Raw genomic sequence first — 22,430 nt, 5'->3', positions numbered from 1 at the left:
AAGATATAAAGAGAATGAAGAAAATTTGATAATAGGAGTAAATTAGAAATTTGCTTAAAATTGCATGTTCTATCTGAATCACAAAAGAAAAAAATTGGGTTCAGTGTCCCTTTAATAAACAAAAAACCTCATGTCTGGCCATAAAGGCCAAAAATCTGGGCTACCCAGGAAAATCAGGACAGTTGACAAAGATATGTAAATAAAGAAATTATGTGCAAATCTATGGTTGCTGATATATTTGAGAATAAAGGGTGTTACCATAATTATTGGGAGTATAGGACCTACATAAAACTGCCCGTGTACTTAGTCATGCCACTAAATACCATATTTCTGTGTCTCTCTACGACCCAACACTGGCAGGTCTTTCTTAACTTTTCCCCAATCTCATGAATGTCACCTAAAAATATCCCCGGTTTTCTACACACCTACACCATACCCTCAGCATACATACAGGGAGTGCAGAATTATTAGGCAAGTTGTATTTTTGAGGATTAATTTTATTATTGAACAACAACCATGTTCTCAATGAACCCAAAAAAACTCAATATCAAAGCTGAATAGTTTTGGAAGTAGTTTTTAGTTTGTTTTTAGTTATAGCTATTTTAGGGGGATATCTGTGTGTGCAGGTGACTATTACTGTGCATAATTATTAGGCAACTTAACAAAAAACAAATATATACCCATTTCAATTATTTATTTTTACCAGTGAAACCAATATAACATCTCAACATTCACAAATATACATTTCTGACATTCAAAAACAAAACAAAAACAAATCAGTGACCAATATAGCCACCTTTCTTTGCAAGGACACTCAAAAGCCTGCCATCCATGGATTCTGTCAGTGTTTTGATCTGTTCACCATCAACATTGCGTGCAGCAGCAACCACAGCCTCCCAGACACTGTTCAGAGAGGTGTACTGTTTTCCCTCCTTGTAAATCTCACATTTGATGATGGACCACAGGTTCTCAATGGGGTTCAGATCAGGTGAACAAGGAGGCCATGTCATTAGATTTTCTTCTTTTATACCCTTTCTTGCCAGCCACGCTGTGGAGTACTTGGACGCGTGTGATGGAGCATTGTCCTGCATGAAAATCATGTTTTTCTTGAAGGATGCAGACTTCTTCCTGTACCACTGCTTGAAGAAGGTGTCTTCCAGAAACTGGCAGTAGGACTGGGAGTTGAGCTTGACTCCATCCTCAACCCGAAAAGGCCCCACAAGCTCATCTTTGATGATACTAGCCCAAACCAGTACTCCACCTCCACCTTGCTGGCGTCTGAGTCGGACTGGAGCTCTCTGCCCTTTACCAATCCAGCCACGGGCCCATCCATCTGGCCCATCAAGACTCACTCTCATTTCATCAGTCCATAAAACCTTAGAAAAATCAGTCTTGAGATATTTCTTGGCCCAGTCTTGACGTTTCAGCTTGTGTGTCTTGTTCAGTGGTGGTCGTCTTTCAGCCTTTCTTACCTTGGCCATGTCTCTGAGTATTGCACACCTTGTGCTTTTGGGCACTCCAGTGATGTTGCAGCTCTGAAATATGGCCAAACTGGTGGCAAGTGGCATCTTGGCAGCTGCACGCTTGACTTTTCTCAGTTCATGGGCAGTTATTTTGCGCCTTGGTTTTTCCACACGCTTCTTGCGACCCTGTTGACTATTTTGAATGAAACGCTTGATTGTTCGATGATCACGCTTCAGAAGCTTTGCAATTTTAAGAGTGCTGCATCCCTCTGCAAGATATCTCACTATTTTTGACTTTTCTGAGCCTGTCAAGTCCTTCTTTTGACCCATTTTGCCAAAGGAAAGGAAGTTGCCTAATAATTATGCACACCTGATATAGAGTGTTGATGTCATTAGACCACACCCCTTCTCATTACAGAGATGCACATCACCTAATATGCTTAATTGGTAGTAGGCTTTCGAGCCTATACAGCTTGGAGTAAGACAACATGCATAAAGAGGATGATGTGGTCAAAATACTCATTTGCCTAATAATTCTGCACTCCCTGTAATCATATTATTATATAGCATAATGATTGTTAAACTTACATGTATATCTTACTACTCTCTGGTTTCCCATATCTTGTTAATACCTGGTCTGCCTTTCAGCTTTGATGATTTCTCCAACCTTATCTAGCACACCTACTTGCATGCAGAAATTTCCCTTTAATAGGATTAACTCCTTGTCTTCCAGAGACAAATGAAAATCATATAATCTCCATTCACTGGATCACATGTGCACTTTTAGATATTCATAGCCTCAGGAATATATTTAGTCTTTGTTTTTATGTTTGCTTAACTTATCAAAGGTAAATGCTGGAACACAGATTTATTTCCCTGTGATCAGTATCCTGTAATACAGCTTCCACTCTAACTGGATTCTATACAAGAATTGTTAAAGCGACATGCAAAAAGAAAAGGCTCTACTGTATTAGAATGGATAATTTATTACACTATTGCTTGCATATTATTATAATAAATATTATTATCATTTATTTGTATAGCGTCCCACAAAATTTTGCAGCGCTGGGTACAGAGAGGGTTTACAATGTCAAGGATTTGTGATAAGGTACAAAAACATAACAGACTAAACAAATCTGGGACAGGAGGAAGAGGGCCCTGCTCCGGAGAGCTTACAGTCTACAGGTTGAGGGTGCAGAGACATACGGTTTGGGGTATCTTGCCAACATATGTGTAACTCTTGCAAAGGGTCATCCCCAAAGCAGCAATGCACAATTGGGAACCAATGACAATAAATCAATATATATATATATATATATATAAAAATGTGTGTGTGTGTAGCCACCAATCACCAGCTAGGTTTGCTTTTCAACAGAGGACACCAAGAGAACAAATTTGATAAAGGAAGCAAAGTGAAAGTATTTCATATTGCATGCTTCATCTGAACGTTTCATTTTGACTTGCATGTCCCACTCTAACTGGATTCTCTGCAAGAAGTGTTGAGATGCCAGTTGTACCAACCGCATTCCTCCACACCCAGACCTCACCTTCTACCTACATACACTATTGTGCTGCTCTAAGTAGAATCTCTGGTGCTATCCCTGCTCTATACCCCATCAGCCAGCAATCACACCGTGCTAGAGTTAACAAAGGTTAGTGTTGTGTGCATACAATGCTACCACTGCTCTATACCCCATCAGCCAGCAATCACACAGTGCTACAGTTAACAAAGGTTAGTGATTTGTACATAAAATGCTACCACTGCTCTAGTAACTTGCTATCTAGCTCTGCTAATTGTGTCCCCAAGGCAAGGTCCCTGTGCATAGCTCTAATACATATTCTACAAAACACCGTTCTTACCCTTATTGTTAGAAGCACTTACATTGTTTCCCACTGTAGAACTGGTTTTTCCCCTGCCGTCTCCCTTGTTCTCTCTTCCCACTCCGCCTTATGTCCAGTCAGAGATTGGAAAGGAAGAGACTGTCCAAATTAAATATAAATAAGGTATAAAATACGTCAGAGGAGGGGTTCCCTATGGGAGAAAGACACAGAGGGCAGAGTCAAATTAGACCTAGAGACAGAGTACACGCAGATACTAGCAAACACCACATGCAGCAGTGCCAGTAATAGGTATATCAATAAATATCATTTGTGAACATGTAACATACAATCATTTATTTTACACACAAAACCATGTTAGTAAAAAGCTCCTGAAAACTTCATCTGCAACTTAAAGTCTTTGCTGCTTTGTGACAAAAACTTGCAAGTAAGGTTGCCGGCTGTCCCACAAAAATGCTAGACAATTTGTCAGTTACTGGGTATGATCAATGGGGATCACACACTGCCCCCTAAAGCTCAATGTCAGGCCCTACTCTTGAACCCACAATGTAACTAAGCCGTTATTTTACCCCTTGACTGCCAGTAACATGCAGTCTATAATGTGACCTCTTTAGCTGCCAGTAACATGCAGTCTATAATGTGACCTCTTTAGCTGCCAGTAACATGCAGTCTATAATTTGACCTCTTTAGCTGCCAGTAACATGCAGTCTATAATGTGACCTCTTTAGCTGCCAGTAACATGCAGTCTATAATGTGACCTCTTTAGCTGCCAGTAACATGCAGTCTATAATTTGACCTCTTTAGCTGCCAGTAACATGCAGTCTATAATTTGACCTCTTTAGCTGCCAGTAACATGCAGTCTATAATTTGACCTCTTTAGCTGCCAGTAACATGCAGTCTATAATTTGACCTCTTTAGCTGCCAGTAACATGCAGTCTATCATTTGACCTCTTTAGCTGCCAGTAACATGCAGTCTATCATGTGACCTCTTTAGCTGCCAATAACATGCAGTCTATAATTTGACCTCTTTAGCTGCTGGTAACATGCAGTCTATAATTTGTCCTCTTTAGCTGCCAGTAACATGCAGTCTATAATGTGACCTCTTTAGCTGCCAGTAACATGCAGTCTATAATGTGACCTCTTTAGCTGCCAGTAACATGCAGTCTATAATGTGACCTCTTTAGCTGCCAGTAACATGCAGTCTATAATTGTCCTCTTTAGCTGCCAGTAACATGCAGTCTTTAATGTGACCTCTTTAGCTGCCAGTAACATGCAGTCTATAATTTGTCCTCTTTAGCTGCCAGTAACATGCAGTCTATAATGTGACCTCTTTAGCTGCCAGTAACATGCAGTCTATAATTTGTCCTCTTTAGCTGCCAGTAACATGCAGTCTATAATGTGACCTATTTAGCTGTCAGTAACATGCAGTCTATAATATGACCTCTTTAGCTGCCAGTAACATGCAGTCTATAATGTGACCTCTTTAGCTGCCAGTAACATGCAGTCTATAATTTGACCTCTTTAGCTGCCAGTAACATGCAGTCTATAATGTGACCTCTTTAGCTGCCAGTAACATGCAGTCTATAATGTGACCTCTTTAGCTGCCAGTAACATGCAGTCTATAATGTGACCTCTTTAGCTGCCAGTAACATGCAGTCTATAATGTGACCTCTTTAGCTGCCAGTAACATTCAGTCTATAATGTGACCTCTTTAGCTGCCAGTAACATGCAGTCTATAATTTGACCTCTTTAGCTGCCAGTAACATGCAGTCTATAATTTGACCTCTTTAGCTGCCAGTAACATGCAGTCTATAATTTGACCTCTTTAGCTGCCAGTAACATGCAGTCTATAATTTGACCTCTTTAGCTGCCAGTAACATGCAGTCTATAATGTGACCTCTTTAGCTGCCAGTAACATGCAGTCTATAATATGACCTCTTTAGCTGCCAGTAACATGCAGTCTATAATGTGACCTCTTTAGCTGCCAGTAACATGCAGTCTATAATTTGTCTTCTTTAGCTGCCAGTAACATGCAGTCTATAATTTGTCCTCTTTAGCTGCCAGTAACATGCAGTCTATAATGTGACCTCTTTAGCTGCCAGTAACATGCAGTCTATAATGTGACCTCTTTAGCTGCCAGTAACATGCAGTCTATAATGTGACCTCTTTAGCTGCCAGTAACATGCAGTCTATAATGTGACCTCTTTAGCTGCCAGTAACATGCAGTCTATAATGTGACCTCTTTAGCTGCCAGTAACATGCAGTCTATAATGTGACCTCTTTAGCTGCCAGTAACATGCAGTCTATAATGTGACCTCTTTAGCTGCCAGTAACATGCAGTCTATAATTTGACCTCTTTAGCTGCCAGTAACATGCAGTCTATAATGTGACCTCTTTAGCTGCCAGTAACATGCAGTCTATAATGTGACCTCTTTAGCTGCCAGTAACATGCAGTCTATAATTTGACCTCTTTAGCTGCCAGTAACATGCAGTCTATAATGTGACCTCTTTAGCTGCCAGTAACATGCAGTCTATAATGTGACCTCTTTAGCTGCCAGTAACATGCAGTCTATAATTTGACCTCTTTAGCTGCCAGTAACATGCAGTCTATAATGTGACCTCTTTAGCTGCCAGTAACATGCAGTCTATAATGTGACCTCTTTAGCTGCCAGTAACATGCAGTCTATAATGTGACCTCTTTAGCTGCCAGTAACATGCAGTCTATAATGTGACCTCTTTAGCTGCCAGTAACATGCAGTCTATAATGTGACCTCTTTAGCTGCCAGTAACATGCAGTCTATAATGTGACCTCTTTAGCTGCCAGTAACATGCAGTCTATAATGTGACCTCTTTAGCTGCCAGTAACATTCAGTCTATAATGTGACCTCTTTAGCTGCCAGTAACATGCAGTCTATAATTTGACCTCTTTAGCTGCCAGTAACATGCAGTCTATAATGTGACCTCTTTAGCTGCCAGTAACATGCAGTCTATAATGTGACCTCTTTAGCTGCCAGTAACATGCAGTCTATAATGTGACCTCTTTAGCTGCCAGTAACATGCAGTCTATAATGTGACCTCTTTAGCTGCCAGTAACATGCAGTCTATAATGTGACCTCTTTAGCTGCCAGTAACATGCAGTCTATAATGTGACCTCTTTAGCTGCCAGTAACATGCAGTCTATAATGTGACCTCTTTAGCTGCCAGTAACATGCAGTCTATAATTTGACCTCTTTAGCTGCCAGTAACATGCAGTCTCTAATTTGACCTCTTTAGCTGCCAGTAACATGCAGTCTATAATGTGACCTCTTTAGCTGCCAGTAACATGCAGTCTATAATTTGACCTCTTTAGCTGCCAGTAACATGCAGTCTATAATGTGACCTCTTTAGCTGCCAGTAACATGCAGTCTATAATGTGACCTCTTTAGCTGCCAGTAACATGCAGTCTATAATGTGACCTCTTTAGCTGCCAGTAACATGCAGTCTATAATGTGACCTCTTTAGTTGCCAGTAACATTCAGTCTATAATGTGACCTCTTTAGCTGCCAGTAACATGCAGTCTATAATGTGACCTCTTTAGCTGCCAGTAACATGCAGTCTATAATGTGACCTCTTTAGCTGCCAGTAACATGCAGTCTATAATGTGACCTCTTTAGCTGCCAGTAACATGCAGTCTATAATTTGACCTCTTTAGCTGCCAGTAACATGCAGTCTATAATGTGACCTCTTTAGCTGCCAGTAACATTCAGTCTATAATGTGACCTCTTTAGCTGCCAGTAACATGCAGTCTATAATTTGACCTCTTTAGCTGCCAGTAACATGCAGTCTATAATGTGACCTCTTTAGCTGCCAGTAACATGCAGTCTATAATTTGACCTCTTTAGCTGCCAGTAACATGCAGTCTATAATGTGACCTCTTTAGCTGCCAGTAACATGCAGTCTATAATGTGACCTCTTTAGCTGCCAGTAACATGCAGTCTATAATGTGACCTCTTTAGCTGCCAGTAACATGCAGTCTATAATGTGACCTCTTTAGCTGCCAGTAACATGCAGTCTATAATGTGACCTCTTTAGCTGCCAGTAACATGCAGTCTATAATTTGACCTCTTTAGCTGCCAGTAACATGCAGTCTATAATTTGACCTCTTTAGCTGCCAGTAACATGCAGTCTATAATGTGACCTCTTTAGCTGCCAGTAACATGCAGTCTATAATTTGACCTCTTTAGCTGCCAGTAACATGCAGTCTATAATGTGACCTCTTTAGCTGCCAGTAACATGCAGTCTATAATGTGACCTCTTTAGCTGCCAGTAACATGCAGTCTATAATGTGACCTCTTTAGCTGCCAGTAACATGCAGTCTATAATGTGACCTCTTTAGCTGCCAGTAACATTCAGTCTATAATGTGACCTCTTTAGCTGCCAGTAACATGCAGTCTATAATGTGACCTCTTTAGCTGCCAGTAACATGCAGTCTATAATGTGACCTCTTTAGCTGCCAGTAACATGCAGTCTATAATGTGACCTCTTTAGCTGCCAGTAACATGCAGTCTATAATTTGACCTCTTTAGCTGCCAGTAACATGCAGTCTATAATGTGACCTCTTTAGCTGCCAGTAACATTCAGTCTATAATGTGACCTCTTTAGCTGCCAGTAACATGCAGTCTATAATTTGACCTCTTTAGCTGCCAGTAACATGCAGTCTATAATGTGACCTCTTTAGCTGCCAGTAACATGCAGTCTATAATGTGACCTCTTTAGCTGCCAGTAACATGCAGTCTATAATTTGACCTCTTTAGCTGCCAGTAACATGCAGTCTATAATGTGACCTCTTTAGCTGCCAGTAACATGCAGTCTATAATGTGACCTCTTTAGCTGCCAGTAACATGCAGTCTATAATGTGACCTCTTTAGCTGCCAGTAACATGCAGTCTATAATGTGACCTCTTTAGCTGCCAGTAACATGCAGTCTATAATGTGACCTCTTTAGCTGCCAGTAACATGCAGTCTATAATGTGACCTCTTTAGCTGCCAGTAACATGCAGTCTATAATTTGACCTCTTTAGCTGCCAGTAACATGCAGTCTATAATTTGACCTCTTTAGCTGCCAGTAACATGCAGTCTATAATTTGACCTCTTTAGCTGCCAGTAACATGCAGTCTATAATGTGACCTCTTTAGCTGCCAGTAACATGCAGTCTATAATGTGACCTCTTTAGCTGCCAGTAACATGCAGTCTATAATGTGACCTCTTTAGCTGCCAGTAACATGCAGTCTATAATGTGACCTCTTTAGCTGCCAGTAACATGCAGTCTATAATGTGACCTCTTTAGCTGCCAGTAACATGCAGTCTATAATGTGACCTCTTTAGCTGCCAGTAACATGCAGTCTATAATGTGACCTCTTTAGCTGCCAGTAACATGCAGTCTATAATGTGACCTCTTTAGCTGCCAGTAACATGCAGTCTATAATTTGACCTCTTTAGCTGCCAGTAACATGCAGTCTATAATGTGACCTCTTTAGCTGCCAGTAACATGCAGTCTATAATGTGACCTCTTTAGCTGCCAGTAACATTCAGTCTATAATGTGACCTCTTTAGCTGCCAGTAACATGCAGTCTATAATGTGACCTCTTTAGCTGCCAGTAACATGCAGTCTATAATGTGACCTCTTTAGCTGCCAGTAACATGCAGTCTATAATGTGACCTCTTTAGCTGCCAGTAACATGCAGTCTATAATGTGACCTCTTTAGCTGCCAGTAACATGCAGTCTATAATGTGACCTCTTTATCTGCCAGTAACATGCAGTCTATAATGTGACCTCTTTAGCTGCCAGTAACATTCAGTCTATAATGTGACCTCTTTAGCTGCCAGTAACATGCAGTCTATAATGTGACCTCTTTAGCTGCCAGTAACATGCAGTCTATAATGTGACCTCTTTAGCTGCCAGTAACATGCAGTCTATAATGTGACCTCTTTAGCTGCCAGTAACATGCAGTCTATAATGTGACCTCTTTAGCTGCCAGTAACATGCAGTCTATAATGTGACCTCTTTAGCTGCCAGTAACATGCAGTCTATAATGTGACCTCTTTAGCTGCCAGTAACATGCAGTCTATAATGTGACCTCTTTAGCTGCCAGTAACATGCAGTCTATAATGTGACCTCTTTAGCTGCCAGTAACATGCAGTCTATAATTTGACCTCTTTAGCTGCCAGTAACATGCAGTCTATAATTTGACCTCTTTAGCTGCCAGTAACATGCAGTCTATAATGTGACCTCTTTAGCTGCCAGTAACATGCAGTCTATAATTTGACCTCTTTAGCTGCCAGTAACATGCAGTCTATAATGTGACCTCTTTAGCTGCCAGTAACATGCAGTCTATAATGTGACCTCTTTAGCTGCCAGTAACATGCAGTCTATAATGTGACCTCTTTAGCTGCCAGTAACATGCAGTCTATAATGTGACCTCTTTAGTTGCCAGTAACATTCAGTCTATAATGTGACCTCTTTAGCTGCCAGTAACATGCAGTCTATAATGTGACCTCTTTAGCTGCCAGTAACATGCAGTCTATAATGTGACCTCTTTAGCTGCCAGTAACATGCAGTCTATAATGTGACCTCTTTAGCTGCCAGTAACATGCAGTCTATAATTTGACCTCTTTAGCTGCCAGTAACATGCAGTCTATAATGTGACCTCTTTAGCTGCCAGTAACATTCAGTCTATAATGTGACCTCTTTAGCTGCCAGTAACATGCAGTCTATAATTTGACCTCTTTAGCTGCCAGTAACATGCAGTCTATAATGTGACCTCTTTAGCTGCCAGTAACATGCAGTCTATAATTTGACCTCTTTAGCTGCCAGTAACATGCAGTCTATAATGTGACCTCTTTAGCTGCCAGTAACATGCAGTCTATAATGTGACCTCTTTAGCTGCCAGTAACATGCAGTCTATAATGTGACCTCTTTAGCTGCCAGTAACATGCAGTCTATAATGTGACCTCTTTAGCTGCCAGTAACATTCAGTCTATAATGTGACCTCTTTAGCTGCCAGTAACATGCAGTCTATAATTTGACCTCTTTAGCTGCCAGTAACATGCAGTCTATAATTTGACCTCTTTAGCTGCCAGTAACATGCAGTCTATAATGTGACCTCTTTAGCTGCCAGTAACATGCAGTCTATAATTTGACCTCTTTAGCTGCCAGTAACATGCAGTCTATAATGTGACCTCTTTAGCTGCCAGTAACATGCAGTCTATAATGTGACCTCTTTAGCTGCCAGTAACATGCAGTCTATAATGTGACCTCTTTAGCTGCCAGTAACATGCAGTCTATAATGTGACCTCTTTAGCTGCCAGTAACATTCAGTCTATAATGTGACCTCTTTAGCTGCCAGTAACATGCAGTCTATAATGTGACCTCTTTAGCTGCCAGTAACATTCAGTCTATAATGTGACCTCTTTAGCTGCCAGTAACATGCAGTCTATAATGTGACCTCTTTAGCTGCCAGTAACATGCAGTCTATAATGTGACCTCTTTAGCTGCCAGTAACATGCAGTCTATAATGTGACCTCTTTAGCTGCCAGTAACATGCAGTCTATAATGTGACCTCTTTAGCTGCCAGTAACATTCAGTCTATAATGTGACCTCTTTAGCTGCCAGTAACATGCAGTCTATAATTTGACCTCTTTAGCTGCCAGTAACATGCAGTCTATAATGTGACCTCTTTAGCTGCCAGTAACATGCAGTCTATAATGTGACCTCTTTAGCTGCCAGTAACATGCAGTCTATAATTTGACCTCTTTAGCTGCCAGTAACATGCAGTCTATAATGTGACCTCTTTAGCTGCCAGTAACATGCAGTCTATAATTTGACCTCTTTAGCTGCCAGTAACATGCAGTCTATAATGTGACCTCTTTAGCTGCCAGTAACATGCAGTCTATAATGTGACCTCTTTAGCTGCCAGTAACATGCAGTCTATAATGTGACCTCTTTAGCTGCCAGTAACATGCAGTCTATAATGTGACCTCTTTAGCTGCCAGTAACATGCAGTCTATAATTTGACCTCTTTAGCTGCCAGTAACATGCAGTCTATAATGTGACCTCTTTAGCTGCCAGTAACATGCAGTCTATAATTTGACCTCTTTAGCTGCCAGTAACATGCAGTCTATAATGTGACCTCTTTAGCTGCCAGTAACATGCAGTCTATAATTTGACCTCTTTAGCTGCCAGTAACATGCAGTCTATAATGTGACCTCTTTAGCTGCCAGTAACATGCAGTCTATAATTTGACCTCTTTAGCTGCCAGTAACACACAAATGATTGATTGTACACTCTTGACTGCCCCTCGCTTCTTTCTGCTCCATGTTTGTAATGTTTTTAGGCATTTTACAGAGAATTAAGAAAAAAAAATCCAATTTACTTCTGATACAAAATTGGCTTTGTTCCCATGGTATTCTTTGTTGAAGGGATATCGATGTAGGTATCTGAAGCACTAAATGGCAGGAAATAGTGCTGTCATCTAGTGCTTTCATGAATGGATAACATGCTTGTAAAACTGCTGCCACATAGTGCTCCAGACACGTGCACGCTCCTGAGCTGACATCCCTGCTTTTCAACAAAAGATACCAACAGAAGGAATAAAAATTAATAATAGAAGTAAATCAGAAAGTTTTTTTTAAAATTGCATATTTTTTTTGAATCGTGAAAGAAAAATGTTGGGCTTAAAGGATTACTTCCTGTTATAATTTTTAAGCTAAACAACTAACATATTAAAGTTAATAAACATTAATTATAACCTACTGACCTATATTTTCTCCAAAACGAAGTTTCATAACGTTCTAAAAGTTATATCTTTTATTCGCCGATGATGTCACGTTATCCGGCCCACTATTTTCAGCACTGAGTGTTCAAAATACTTAAACCAATAACTTTGTGTTTAAACCGCCATTTTGAAACCTAGGTATTGTAAACGGATTGGTACAGAGCAAAGGATACCCACGGAGTGGGTTTGGAAAACAATTAAATTTGCAGACAAGATTTCTGATATACGGTAGAGATATGTTAATGAAATGCTATTGATAAAAAGCGTATTTGGGGTAGTTAGTTGGGCATAGAAAATATTTACTTACAGTGGCCCTTTAATGTCCCTTTAAGTGAGGATTTTACTGGACAGCCTGCTAAAACACTGGTTTGTCTGATTGAATACCGGACACCTGGCAACGCTACTTGCAAGACTGCTAGCAAATTCACTAGGAAAGAAACAGTAAACTTTAATCTAACAAAAAAGAAACACAATTTGATCTCTAAAACAAGTATGAGGTACGTTAAAAGGTAACACACGCAGGTATCGCAATCCAAATAAAATGCAAGTCTTACGCCACAGTCCTGGTCCACTGTCCGTGTTGATCAGATGTCGCCTTAAGTCTCTACAAAGAATACTCCGGATTCACTGCTGTATCGGCCTGTGTCACCACACAGTTTATGACATCACTCTGTAGTACACATATGATATAAAGACTTCCCTGATGCCGGCTAAAAGGATCACCAAGTTTACTACACATGAATAATGGGCGTGACCATTGTAAGCCGATACAACAGTAAATCTGGACTATACCCCTTAGAGACTGAAGGTGACAATCAATTACACGAACAGTGGACCAGGACTGTGGAGTAAGACTTGCCCTTTATGGATTGCAGTTACCTGTATTTGTTGCCTTAGCAGACCTCATATTTATTTGAGAGTTCATATTGTGAGTGTGATTTGTTTCTGTTATATTAAAGTTTAGTGCGATTCTTACTGCAGTTACATCTCTGTGTTATTCTTTATCAAACTCTCATACACACAGTAACTCAGACATACAGTGGATATAAAGTCTACACACCCTAATGACATTGCTGTTTTTTGAAATGTAAAGATAAAAATAACAAAAAGTAAATATCAGACTTGTTCTACCTGAAAATGGATCTTCTAACAAACAAAAAACAGAAACATAAAAAAAAACCATCAAAAAGTTAATTATTAGGAACGTTTTAAATTAAAAAAAAAAATACAACACCATGATTGCATGCAGGAGCGGGTGCACGATAAATAACCAGCCATTACAAGCGGAAGCAATTAGTGCTTATAAAATTAACCAGAGATCAGATCTCTGGTTAATTTTATAAATATGTCCCAAATGTTCCAAAAATACAGTGTAGTGTATTTTATTTTTTTAATAAAATTACTGCACTAGGCAATATTTTGGGGTCTAAAGTTGGCAGGTGTGGGGTGTTGGAAACTAAACGGCACTGAAAAGTGTGGTCCCAGTATATATATATATATATATATGTATATGCTTATATACATATATATTTATGTGTTAATATGTGTAAATACACATACTAACACATTAAATATATCTGCACAGTATCTCACAAAAGTGAGTACACCCCTCACATATTTTTCCAAATATTTTATTATATCTTTTCATGTGACAACACTGAAGAAATGGCACTTTGCTACAATGTAAAGTAGTGAGTGTACAGCCTGTATAACAGTGTAAATTTGCTGTCCCCTCAAAATAACTCAACACACAGCCATTAATGTCTAAACCGTTGGCAACAAAAGTGAGTACACCCCTAAGTGTTAATGCCCAAATTGGGCTCAATTAGCCATTTTCCCTCCCCAGTGGGATGTGACTTGTTAGTGTTACAAGGTCTCAGGTGTGAATGGGGAGCAGGTGTGTTAAATTTTGTGTTATCGCTCTCACACTCTCTCATACTGGTCACTGGAAGTTCAACATGGCACCTCATGGCAAAGAACTCTCTGAGGATCTGAAAAAAAAGAATCGTTGCTCTACATAAAGATGGCCTAAGCTATAAGAAGATTGCCAATACCCTGAAACTAAGCTGCAGCACAGTGGACAAGACCAAACAGCGGTTTCACAGGACAGGTTCCACTCAGAACAGGCCTTGCCATGGTCGACCAAAAAAGTTGAGTGCACATGCTCAGCGTCATATCCAGAGGTTGTCTTTGGGAAATAGACGTATGTGTGCTGCCAGCATTGCTGCAGAGGTTGAAGGGGTGGGAGAGGGGGTCAGCCTGTCAGTGCTCAGACCATACGTCGCACACTGCATCAAATTGGTCTGCATGACTGTCATCCCAGAAGGAAGCCTCTTCTAAAGATGATGCACAAGAAAGCCTGCAAACAGTTTGCTGAACACAAGCAGACTAAGGGCATGGATTACTTGAACCATGTTCTGTGATCCGATGAGACCAAGATAAACTTATTTGGTTCAGATAGTGTCAAGCGTGTTTGACAGCAACCAGGTGAGGAGTACAAAGAAAAGTCTGTCTTGCCTACAGTCAAGCATGGTGGTGGGAGTGTTATGCTCTGGGCCTGCATGAGTGCTGAAAGCACTGGGGAGGTACAGTTCATTAAGGGAACCATGAATGCCAACATGTACCGTGACATACTGAAGCATAGCATGATCCCCTCCCTTTGGAGACTTGGTTGCAGGGCAGTATTCCAACATGATAACAACCCCAAACACCCCTCCAAGACGACCACTGCCTTACTAAAGAAGCTGAGTGTAAAGGTGATGGACTGGCCAAGCATGTCTCCAGACCTGAACTCTATTGAGCATCTGTGGGGCATCCTCAAACGGAAGGTGAGGGAGCGCAAGGTCTCTAACATCCACCAGCTCTGTGATGTCGTCATGGAGGAGTGGAAGAAGACTCCAGTGGCAACTTGTGAAGCTCTGGTGAACTCCATGCCCAAGAGGGTTAAGGCAGTGCTGGAAAATAATGGTGGCCACAAAATATTGACACTTTGGGCCCAATTTGGACATTTCCACTTAGGGGTGTACTGACTTTTGTTGCCAATGGTTTAGACATTAATGGCTGTGTGTTGAGTTATTTTGAGGGGACAGCAAATTTACACTGTTATACAGGCTGTACACTCACTACTTTACATTGTAGCAAAGTGTCATTTCTTCAGTGTTGTCACATGAAAAGATATAATAAAATATTTACAAAAATGTGAGGAGTGTACTTAATTTTGTGAGATACTGTATATCAGCATATATTTTTATATTTGCTGTTATCGCTGCACGACTTACCCCATTTGCTGCGCTTAGGTTCTGATGCCGTCTATGACCGCATCAGAACGAGGCTCCCATTGAAGCCTATGGAAGCTCGCTCATGAGGGCAATGCTTCCTAGAATTATGAACGTGAGCTTGCGTTTGCATTGCTGACAACTTGTAATACCACTGCACATTAGTGTGCGCTGGCGTTACTTAGTGGAGCGCAAATATTCCTTTCATGTAAGTGATATTTAGCACTCCACTTGTAATCTGAAAGAAGCTGAATGATGCAAGTGGTCGCCTCCTTCCGCATTTGGATAATAATGAATAATCCAAATGCCCATGCCTAGTTTCAATGGGATTTCTGGGCTCTGACTGGGCCATTCCAAGACTTTATTTTCCTTTTCTGAATCTTGCCTTGGTCGACTTGGATGTGAGCTTTGGGTCATTGTCATGTTGGAATGTGAAACTCCTCTTCATCTTCAGTTTTCTGACAGAGGTCAGCTGGTTTTGTGCCAAAATATCTTGATATTTGGAACTATTCATTATCCCATCTATCTTGACAAGAGCTCCTGACCCAGCTGAAGAGAAACAGCCCCAAAGCATCATGCTACCACCACCATTCTCTAAAGTCGGCATGGTGTTCCTTGTATGATGAGCTTTATTGGCTTTCTGGGATGTAAGGGTGTGAAGACTTTGTATATCTTACTTAATACTCTCTCACACACAAAAACAATGCTTGCAGCTGCTGAGCTGGGCTTTTACTGCACCTTATATCTCTATGGCGATTAATCACATAATTATCTAGGATCAGTAACACAAAAATTACACTCTCTTTAAATATAAGAGCATGCAATTTCCTCATCAGAATCTTCTTTTAAAGAACAACATAATACCTACTCACACACACTTGTACACACATACTAACTCACACCTGATAAATACTCACACACAGACATTGTCACACACTTGTACACACATACAAGCTCACACCTGATTAATACACCCACACACTTATACAGTCACACATTCTAGCACACAAAGCTCACTAATAATAAATACACACACACAGACATAGTCACACACTTGTACACACATACTAACTTACACCTGATAAATACTCACACACAGACATTGTCACACACTTGTACACACATACTAACTCACACCTGATTAATACTCCCACACACTTATACAGTCACACATTGTAGCATACATAACTCACAAATAATATACGCACACACAGGCATAGTCACACACTTTTACACACATACTAGCTCACACCTAATAAATACACACACACAGACATAGTCACACACTTGTACACACAAACTAACTCACACCTGATAAATACACACAGACATTGTCACACACTTGTACACACATACTAGTTAACAACTGATTAATACTCCCACACACTTATACAGTCACACATTGTAGCATACATAACTCACAAATAATAAATACGCACACACAGACATAGTCACACACTTGTACACACATACTAGCTCACACCTAATAAATACTCACACACACTTATACAGTCACACATTCTAGCACACTTAACTCACATATAATAAATACGCACACACAGACAGTCACACACTTCATGGGTCTGGTACAGAGGGATAATTAAATAGAAACACTCATAAGGACCAACTGATTTTATTTTCATTCTGTATAATATTCCCGGTACATTTTTATATTTTATAAAATGTGTAGCTATTTCTGAAGCACTGTATACAATGTTGCACTTTATAAATAATTATAGTGTTAATTGCACGAGGCAACTGATAGTAACTTTAAATTAACGGGACAATACATATAAATAAAAAATCTGTGATGCATATAAAATAGAATAGAGCTGGGAGAGAGACGGCAAAAGAGAGGTGGGAGAGAGACGGCAAAAGAGAGGGGGGAGAGAGATGGCAAAAGAGAGGTGGGAGAGAGAAGGCAAAAGAGAGGTGGGAGAGAGATAGCAAAAAAGAGGGGGGAGAGACAGCAAAAGAGAGGGGGAGAGTGCGCAAAAGAGAGGGGGGAGAGTGCGCAAAAGAGAGGGGGGAGAGTGCGCAAAAGAGAGGGGGGAGATTGCGCAAAAGAGAGGGGGGAGAGTGCGCAAAAGAGAGGGGGGAGAGTGCGCAAAAGAGAGGGGGGAGAGTGCGCAAAAGAGAGGGGGGAGATTGCGCAAAAGAGAGGGGGAGAGTGCACAAAAGAGAGGGAGAGAGAGCACAAAAGAGAGGGGGAGAGAGAGCAAAAGAGAGGGAGAGAGACAGCAAAAGAGAGGATAGAGAGCGCAAACGAGAGGAGAGAGAGAGCAAACGAGAGGAGAGAGAGAGAGCAAACGAGAGGGAGAGAGACATCAAAAGGGGGAGAGAGAGAGCAAAAGAGAGGGAGAGAGACATCAAAAGAGGGGGAGAGAGAGCAAAAGAGAGGGGGGAGAGAGAGAGCAAAAGTGAGGGGGGAGAGAGAGAGCAAAAGAGAGGGGGGAGACAGAGAGAGCAAAAGAGAGGGGGGAGAGAGAGAGCAAAAGAGAGGGGGGAGAGAGACCCTGGAGGAATTTGCACTTACTGAGGATTTGTTGGCAGACTTATCTTGGGCTGCATAGCAAGATAGCTGTTTGAACTATCGTACACCCATTCTCCATTGAGCCGGCATTGAGAACCGGGATCTCCACCCCCTCAAGCGTCATCGTCACTGAGCTGTGAGAAGCGCGCTCCCTAAACACAGATACCGACTTGTCTCCAATGATAAGGTTAACACTAACCATTCCCCAGTCCTTAAATCCACAACATTCCTGCACTGAGCAAACAAGATTTTTGCCTACATCAGATATCTGCCTGCAACATCAAGGGCTTAGTGATATTGTAACTATGATTGTGTTCCCAAAAACTGCTGACACCTAGGGAGTGTCACCCCCCAATACTATTATTTACTATTAATGCTGGAGGATTAGGCATATATTTGTCATCCTATGACCAAGTTGTATGGGTGAGATACAGTGATGGTTCTAGAAAGGGGGTCTGTAGGATGCTACACATTTCATTAATTATTGTAGCACCCCCAAACCTCATAGGTGTCAGCTACACTGGATTTAAAAGCTAGTGCCTTACATACAAGCCCAGTGCTCTATGCAGAACAAGGAGAGAGGGAAAGGGAGAGAGACTTTCATGATTCAGATAGGGCACGTCATTTTATACAACTTTCCAATTTACTTTTATCATCAAATGTGCTTTGTTCTCTTGGTATTTGTTGTTGAAAGCTAAACCTAGGTAGGTGATATGATCGTTTCTAAGCCCTTGAAGGCCGCCTCTTATCTGCATTTTGACAGTTTTTGACGGCTAGACAGTGGTAGTTTATGTATGCCATATAGATAAAATTGTGCTCACTCCCGTGGAGTTATTTATGTGAGCACTGATTGGCTAAACTGCCTGTTTGACAAAAGAACTGAAATAAGGGGGCAGTCTGCAGAAGCTTAGATTCAAGGTAATCACAGAAGTAAAAAATGTATTAATATAACTGTGTTGGTTATGCAAAACTGGGCAATAGGTAATAAAGGGATTATCTATCTTTATAAACAATAAAAATTCTGGAGTAGGCTGTCCATTTAAAGATAGAAATAGGTTGCAGAAAATGAGGTCCTTACCTGTACCCCTTGCACCCTGATATTTATTTATTTTTGCCCCTCCAAATGTTAAGGTCTCGTACCACCCCTGCTGAAAACCCAAACAAAATGCTTCCAATAATCAAGATTTTAAAAAGATAAGGTAAGCTTTGACAAATATGTGAATGATAACGAGGACAGTGGTCTGAAATAATTTGTAGGAAATTACCCAGGGACACTTCCTGTAAGTGAGGCTCCTTCCTGGAAAGTCATGTGATAAAACAATAGTGAGTGAAATGGTAAATGGGGATATTGATGGGCGCATGTGGTTTAAAAAACTATTTAACCTGGTCCTAGGGGCACCAGTGTTTAAAAGTGGAATTGCATAAAAAAAAAGAAAAGATAAATGAAAAGATAATGTAATCATTTCAAATTAGCAGTCGATCTTTGTTTTCTTGTAAATTTTAAAATTTCCTTACTGTATCATGTGACAGCCATCAACCAATCACAGACTGACGTGTACATTGTAAACTCTTGCACATGCCCAGTATGTGCTAGTGACTCAGTAAGTGCACATAAAAAGATTGTGCACATTTTTAAAATGGAAGTAAATTGGAAGTTGTTAGGTGGGGGTTTAAACTTCATAATCTTTCTGAATCATGAATGTTTTTTTTTATGTTAGTGTACCTTTAATGGCTGACCTGATTATATAAGGTCCTACTACACTGAGATCTTGATGTGCAGGTGCAATGTACAAAGTCATTCAGCTTAGTTTAGGATTTCTTCAGTCTGTGTCTATCAACCACTTAGAAAAGAATACACATAATATAGCAATTTAATAAATCTTGTGTGTAACCTAATACGTGTGAGAATTTAAAAGGAAAAATAAACACACATGACAATGTAACACTGCGCCTACAATGTTTACTATACCAGCATGTCAGTAAAACCTCACTGTAAAATTAGCTTTTGTTCCTTATTCTGCTTTCATCCACATGAATTCTCTTAAAGGGACTTGAAGCCCAAAAATGTTCTCTCATCATTCAGATAGAGCGTGCAATTTTAAACAACTACTCACTAAGTTATTGCATTTCATCCTTTCTGTAGCTCTTTTTAAATCAGTTTTCCTGTTTTAATAGCTTAAAGGGGCAGTATACACCAATTCTTATTTAACTGCATGTAATAGACACTACTAGTATAAAGAATAATATGCACAGATACTGATCTAAAAATACAGTATAAAACCTTTTAAAAACTTACTTAGAAGCTCCCAATTTAGTACTGTTGGTGATATTAGACTGGGACACCCACTGATAGGGACTGAGAGCAGATAATGGCCCCTCTCCTGCATATGAATAGACCCATTATACAAACAGAAGCAGTCTGAAGTATGTATATATCAGTATACATCTAAAACTTTGGGGCTTGGTTAGGAGTCTTAAAATCAGCAAAATGTTATTTAAAAATAAACAAAACTATACATTTATACATTTTACAAAAACACACCCAGATGGGCTATTTAAATAGATCATCTACAAAACATTTATGCAAAGAAAAATCTAGTGTATAATGTCCCTTTAAATGTTCCAGATACCGAAGCCCTGCCTCCTCAATCTGGGCGCCGCCATCTTGGAGCTCAGGTATTGTCATAACCTGTGACAGAAGCAGTTTTCATTTACATATCAATGAGGTTGTCAACGTTTTGACAACTGTAAGTGCTTCAGGTTAGAGTGCATGATACGAAACAGGAGCTGTACATTTTGTAGCTGATTCATTGCTATAAATTATTGTTGAGTACTTTTTTAATTATATTTTGTGTAACTGCAAAACTGGGTAAATAAAAATGCAAAGATGTAAAGCTCACATGATATATCATGCACACTAACCTGAAGAACAGTATGCAGCTGTAAAAAGTAAACAATATTACTGATCTGAGTGTGCACTGCTTCTGTCACAGGAAGTGAGAGTACCTGAACTCCAAGATGGCAGCGTCCAATATGAAGAGGCGGAGCTTCAGTATCTGGCACCTTTAAGCTTTTAAAACAGGGAAACTGATTTGAAAAGAGCTGCGGTACAAGGATGAAATGCAAAAGTGAGTAGTTACTATTATTTTGTTGTTGTGCACAGCAGTTTATTGTCCCTTTAAATTTTGACTTTACAGTCCCTGTAATATTTCCACATCTATTACCCATGATAGCTCTTACCTACATAATGCTTTTACATTCTATCCGTCTCTCAGTCTCATAAGCAGCTGTTCTTAGGTTAGCAACAAAAACTTTTGCTTTGCACCTCTGTTTCCTGGTTGGGCGGAGTAGTAAGTTGAGGATTCACCATGTCTGCCACTGCCACTTTATACTTGCTTATGTCCCCAAACCACCTAGTCAACCATAGGGCCTCCCTGACTTATTCCCTTGCCCTCTCCTGGATCCACTCTTATCTCTCTAATAGGTCCTTTTCTGTCTCATTTGCTGGCGACTCCTCTTCTGTTGGAGTACCTCAAGGCTCTGTTCTAGGCCCTCTACTCTTCTCTATTTATACTTACTGGGTAAACATATTAGTAGCTATGGCTTCAACTATCACCTTTATGCTGATGATTCTCAGATCTACCTATCCACCCCTGCACTCTCTCCTTCTGTCCTTTCCCACATCAGCGACTGCTTATCTGGCATTTCTTCCTGGATGGCCTCTCACCACCTAAAAATCAACATGTCCAAGACTGAGCTTCTTCTAATCCCCCCATCTAATTCTACTCCGGTTTCTAACTTTACTATCACTGTTGGTGACACCACTATCTCCCCATCACCCCAAGTCCGCTGCCTAGGAGTTACACTGGACTACAATCTGTCCTTCATACCCCACATCCAATCGCTCTCTTCATCCTGTCGCAACCACCTACGCAATATCTCCGAAATTCACCTTTTCTGAGTGCTGAAACTACTTAACAGCTAATCCATTCCCTAGTAATTTCCCGGCTTGACTACTGTAACAACCTACTAACTGGCCTTCCTTTCTCCCGCCTCTCCCCCCTTCAATTCATTCTAAATGCCTCTGCATAACTTGCATAAAGCAGACTACAGCGCATATGTGTCTGATCTGATGTCTCACTTAGCATTACCTTGTATTGAGGAGGCTGCAGGGATATGTATCTGATCTTTTTTTTTCCTGGCATTTGACTTGCATAAATTATTATTATTATTATTGGTTATTTGTAGAGCGCCAACAGATTCCGCAGCGCTAATAAAAGGACCTTTAGCTGATAATTGCCTGCTCTGAGATCTCACCTATCATTCAACTTGCATGAAGGGTGCTGCAGGTGATAGGTGTCTGATCTGAGGTCTTACTTAGCATATAACTTTCATGAAGGGGGCTGCAGGTGATAAGTGCCTGATCTGAGATCTCACTTGCCATATAACTTGTGTCATGGATACAAGGGTTAAACCCCTACCCCCTACTACCTCACCCCTCTCGTTCT

At 40.4% G+C, this 22,430-nt stretch overlaps 1 protein-coding gene across 5 annotated transcripts in view; it reads right to left on the bottom strand.

Moving 5' to 3' along the window:
• The window catches only part of LOC128642535 (sulfotransferase 1C1), a 47,011-nt gene extending 29,028 nt beyond the window's left edge, over positions 1–17,983 (bottom strand). The window contains exons 1-2 of one of the 5 annotated variants that reach the window (XM_053695316.1): positions 17,926–17,983; positions 3,346–3,495 (exon numbers count right to left, since the gene is read on the bottom strand). The gene's annotated coding sequence lies outside the window, so the exon portion shown is untranslated. Of the gene's footprint in view, positions 1–3,323; positions 3,496–12,421; positions 12,542–12,668; positions 12,791–17,925 lie in introns of those variants that run through there. The other 4 variants (XM_053695319.1, XM_053695317.1, XM_053695318.1 and 1 more) reach the window with 4 other exon arrangements.
• Positions 17,984–22,430: the final 4,447 nt, after the last annotated feature.

This window comes from Bombina bombina, chromosome 11 (assembly GCF_027579735.1).
Source record: "Bombina bombina isolate aBomBom1 chromosome 11, aBomBom1.pri, whole genome shotgun sequence".
In the NCBI taxonomy this organism is placed as follows: domain Eukaryota; kingdom Metazoa; phylum Chordata; class Amphibia; order Anura; family Bombinatoridae; genus Bombina; species Bombina bombina.
The sequence above is the reverse complement of the archived record's forward strand: the minus strand, read 5'-3'. Positions and strand labels throughout refer to the sequence as shown.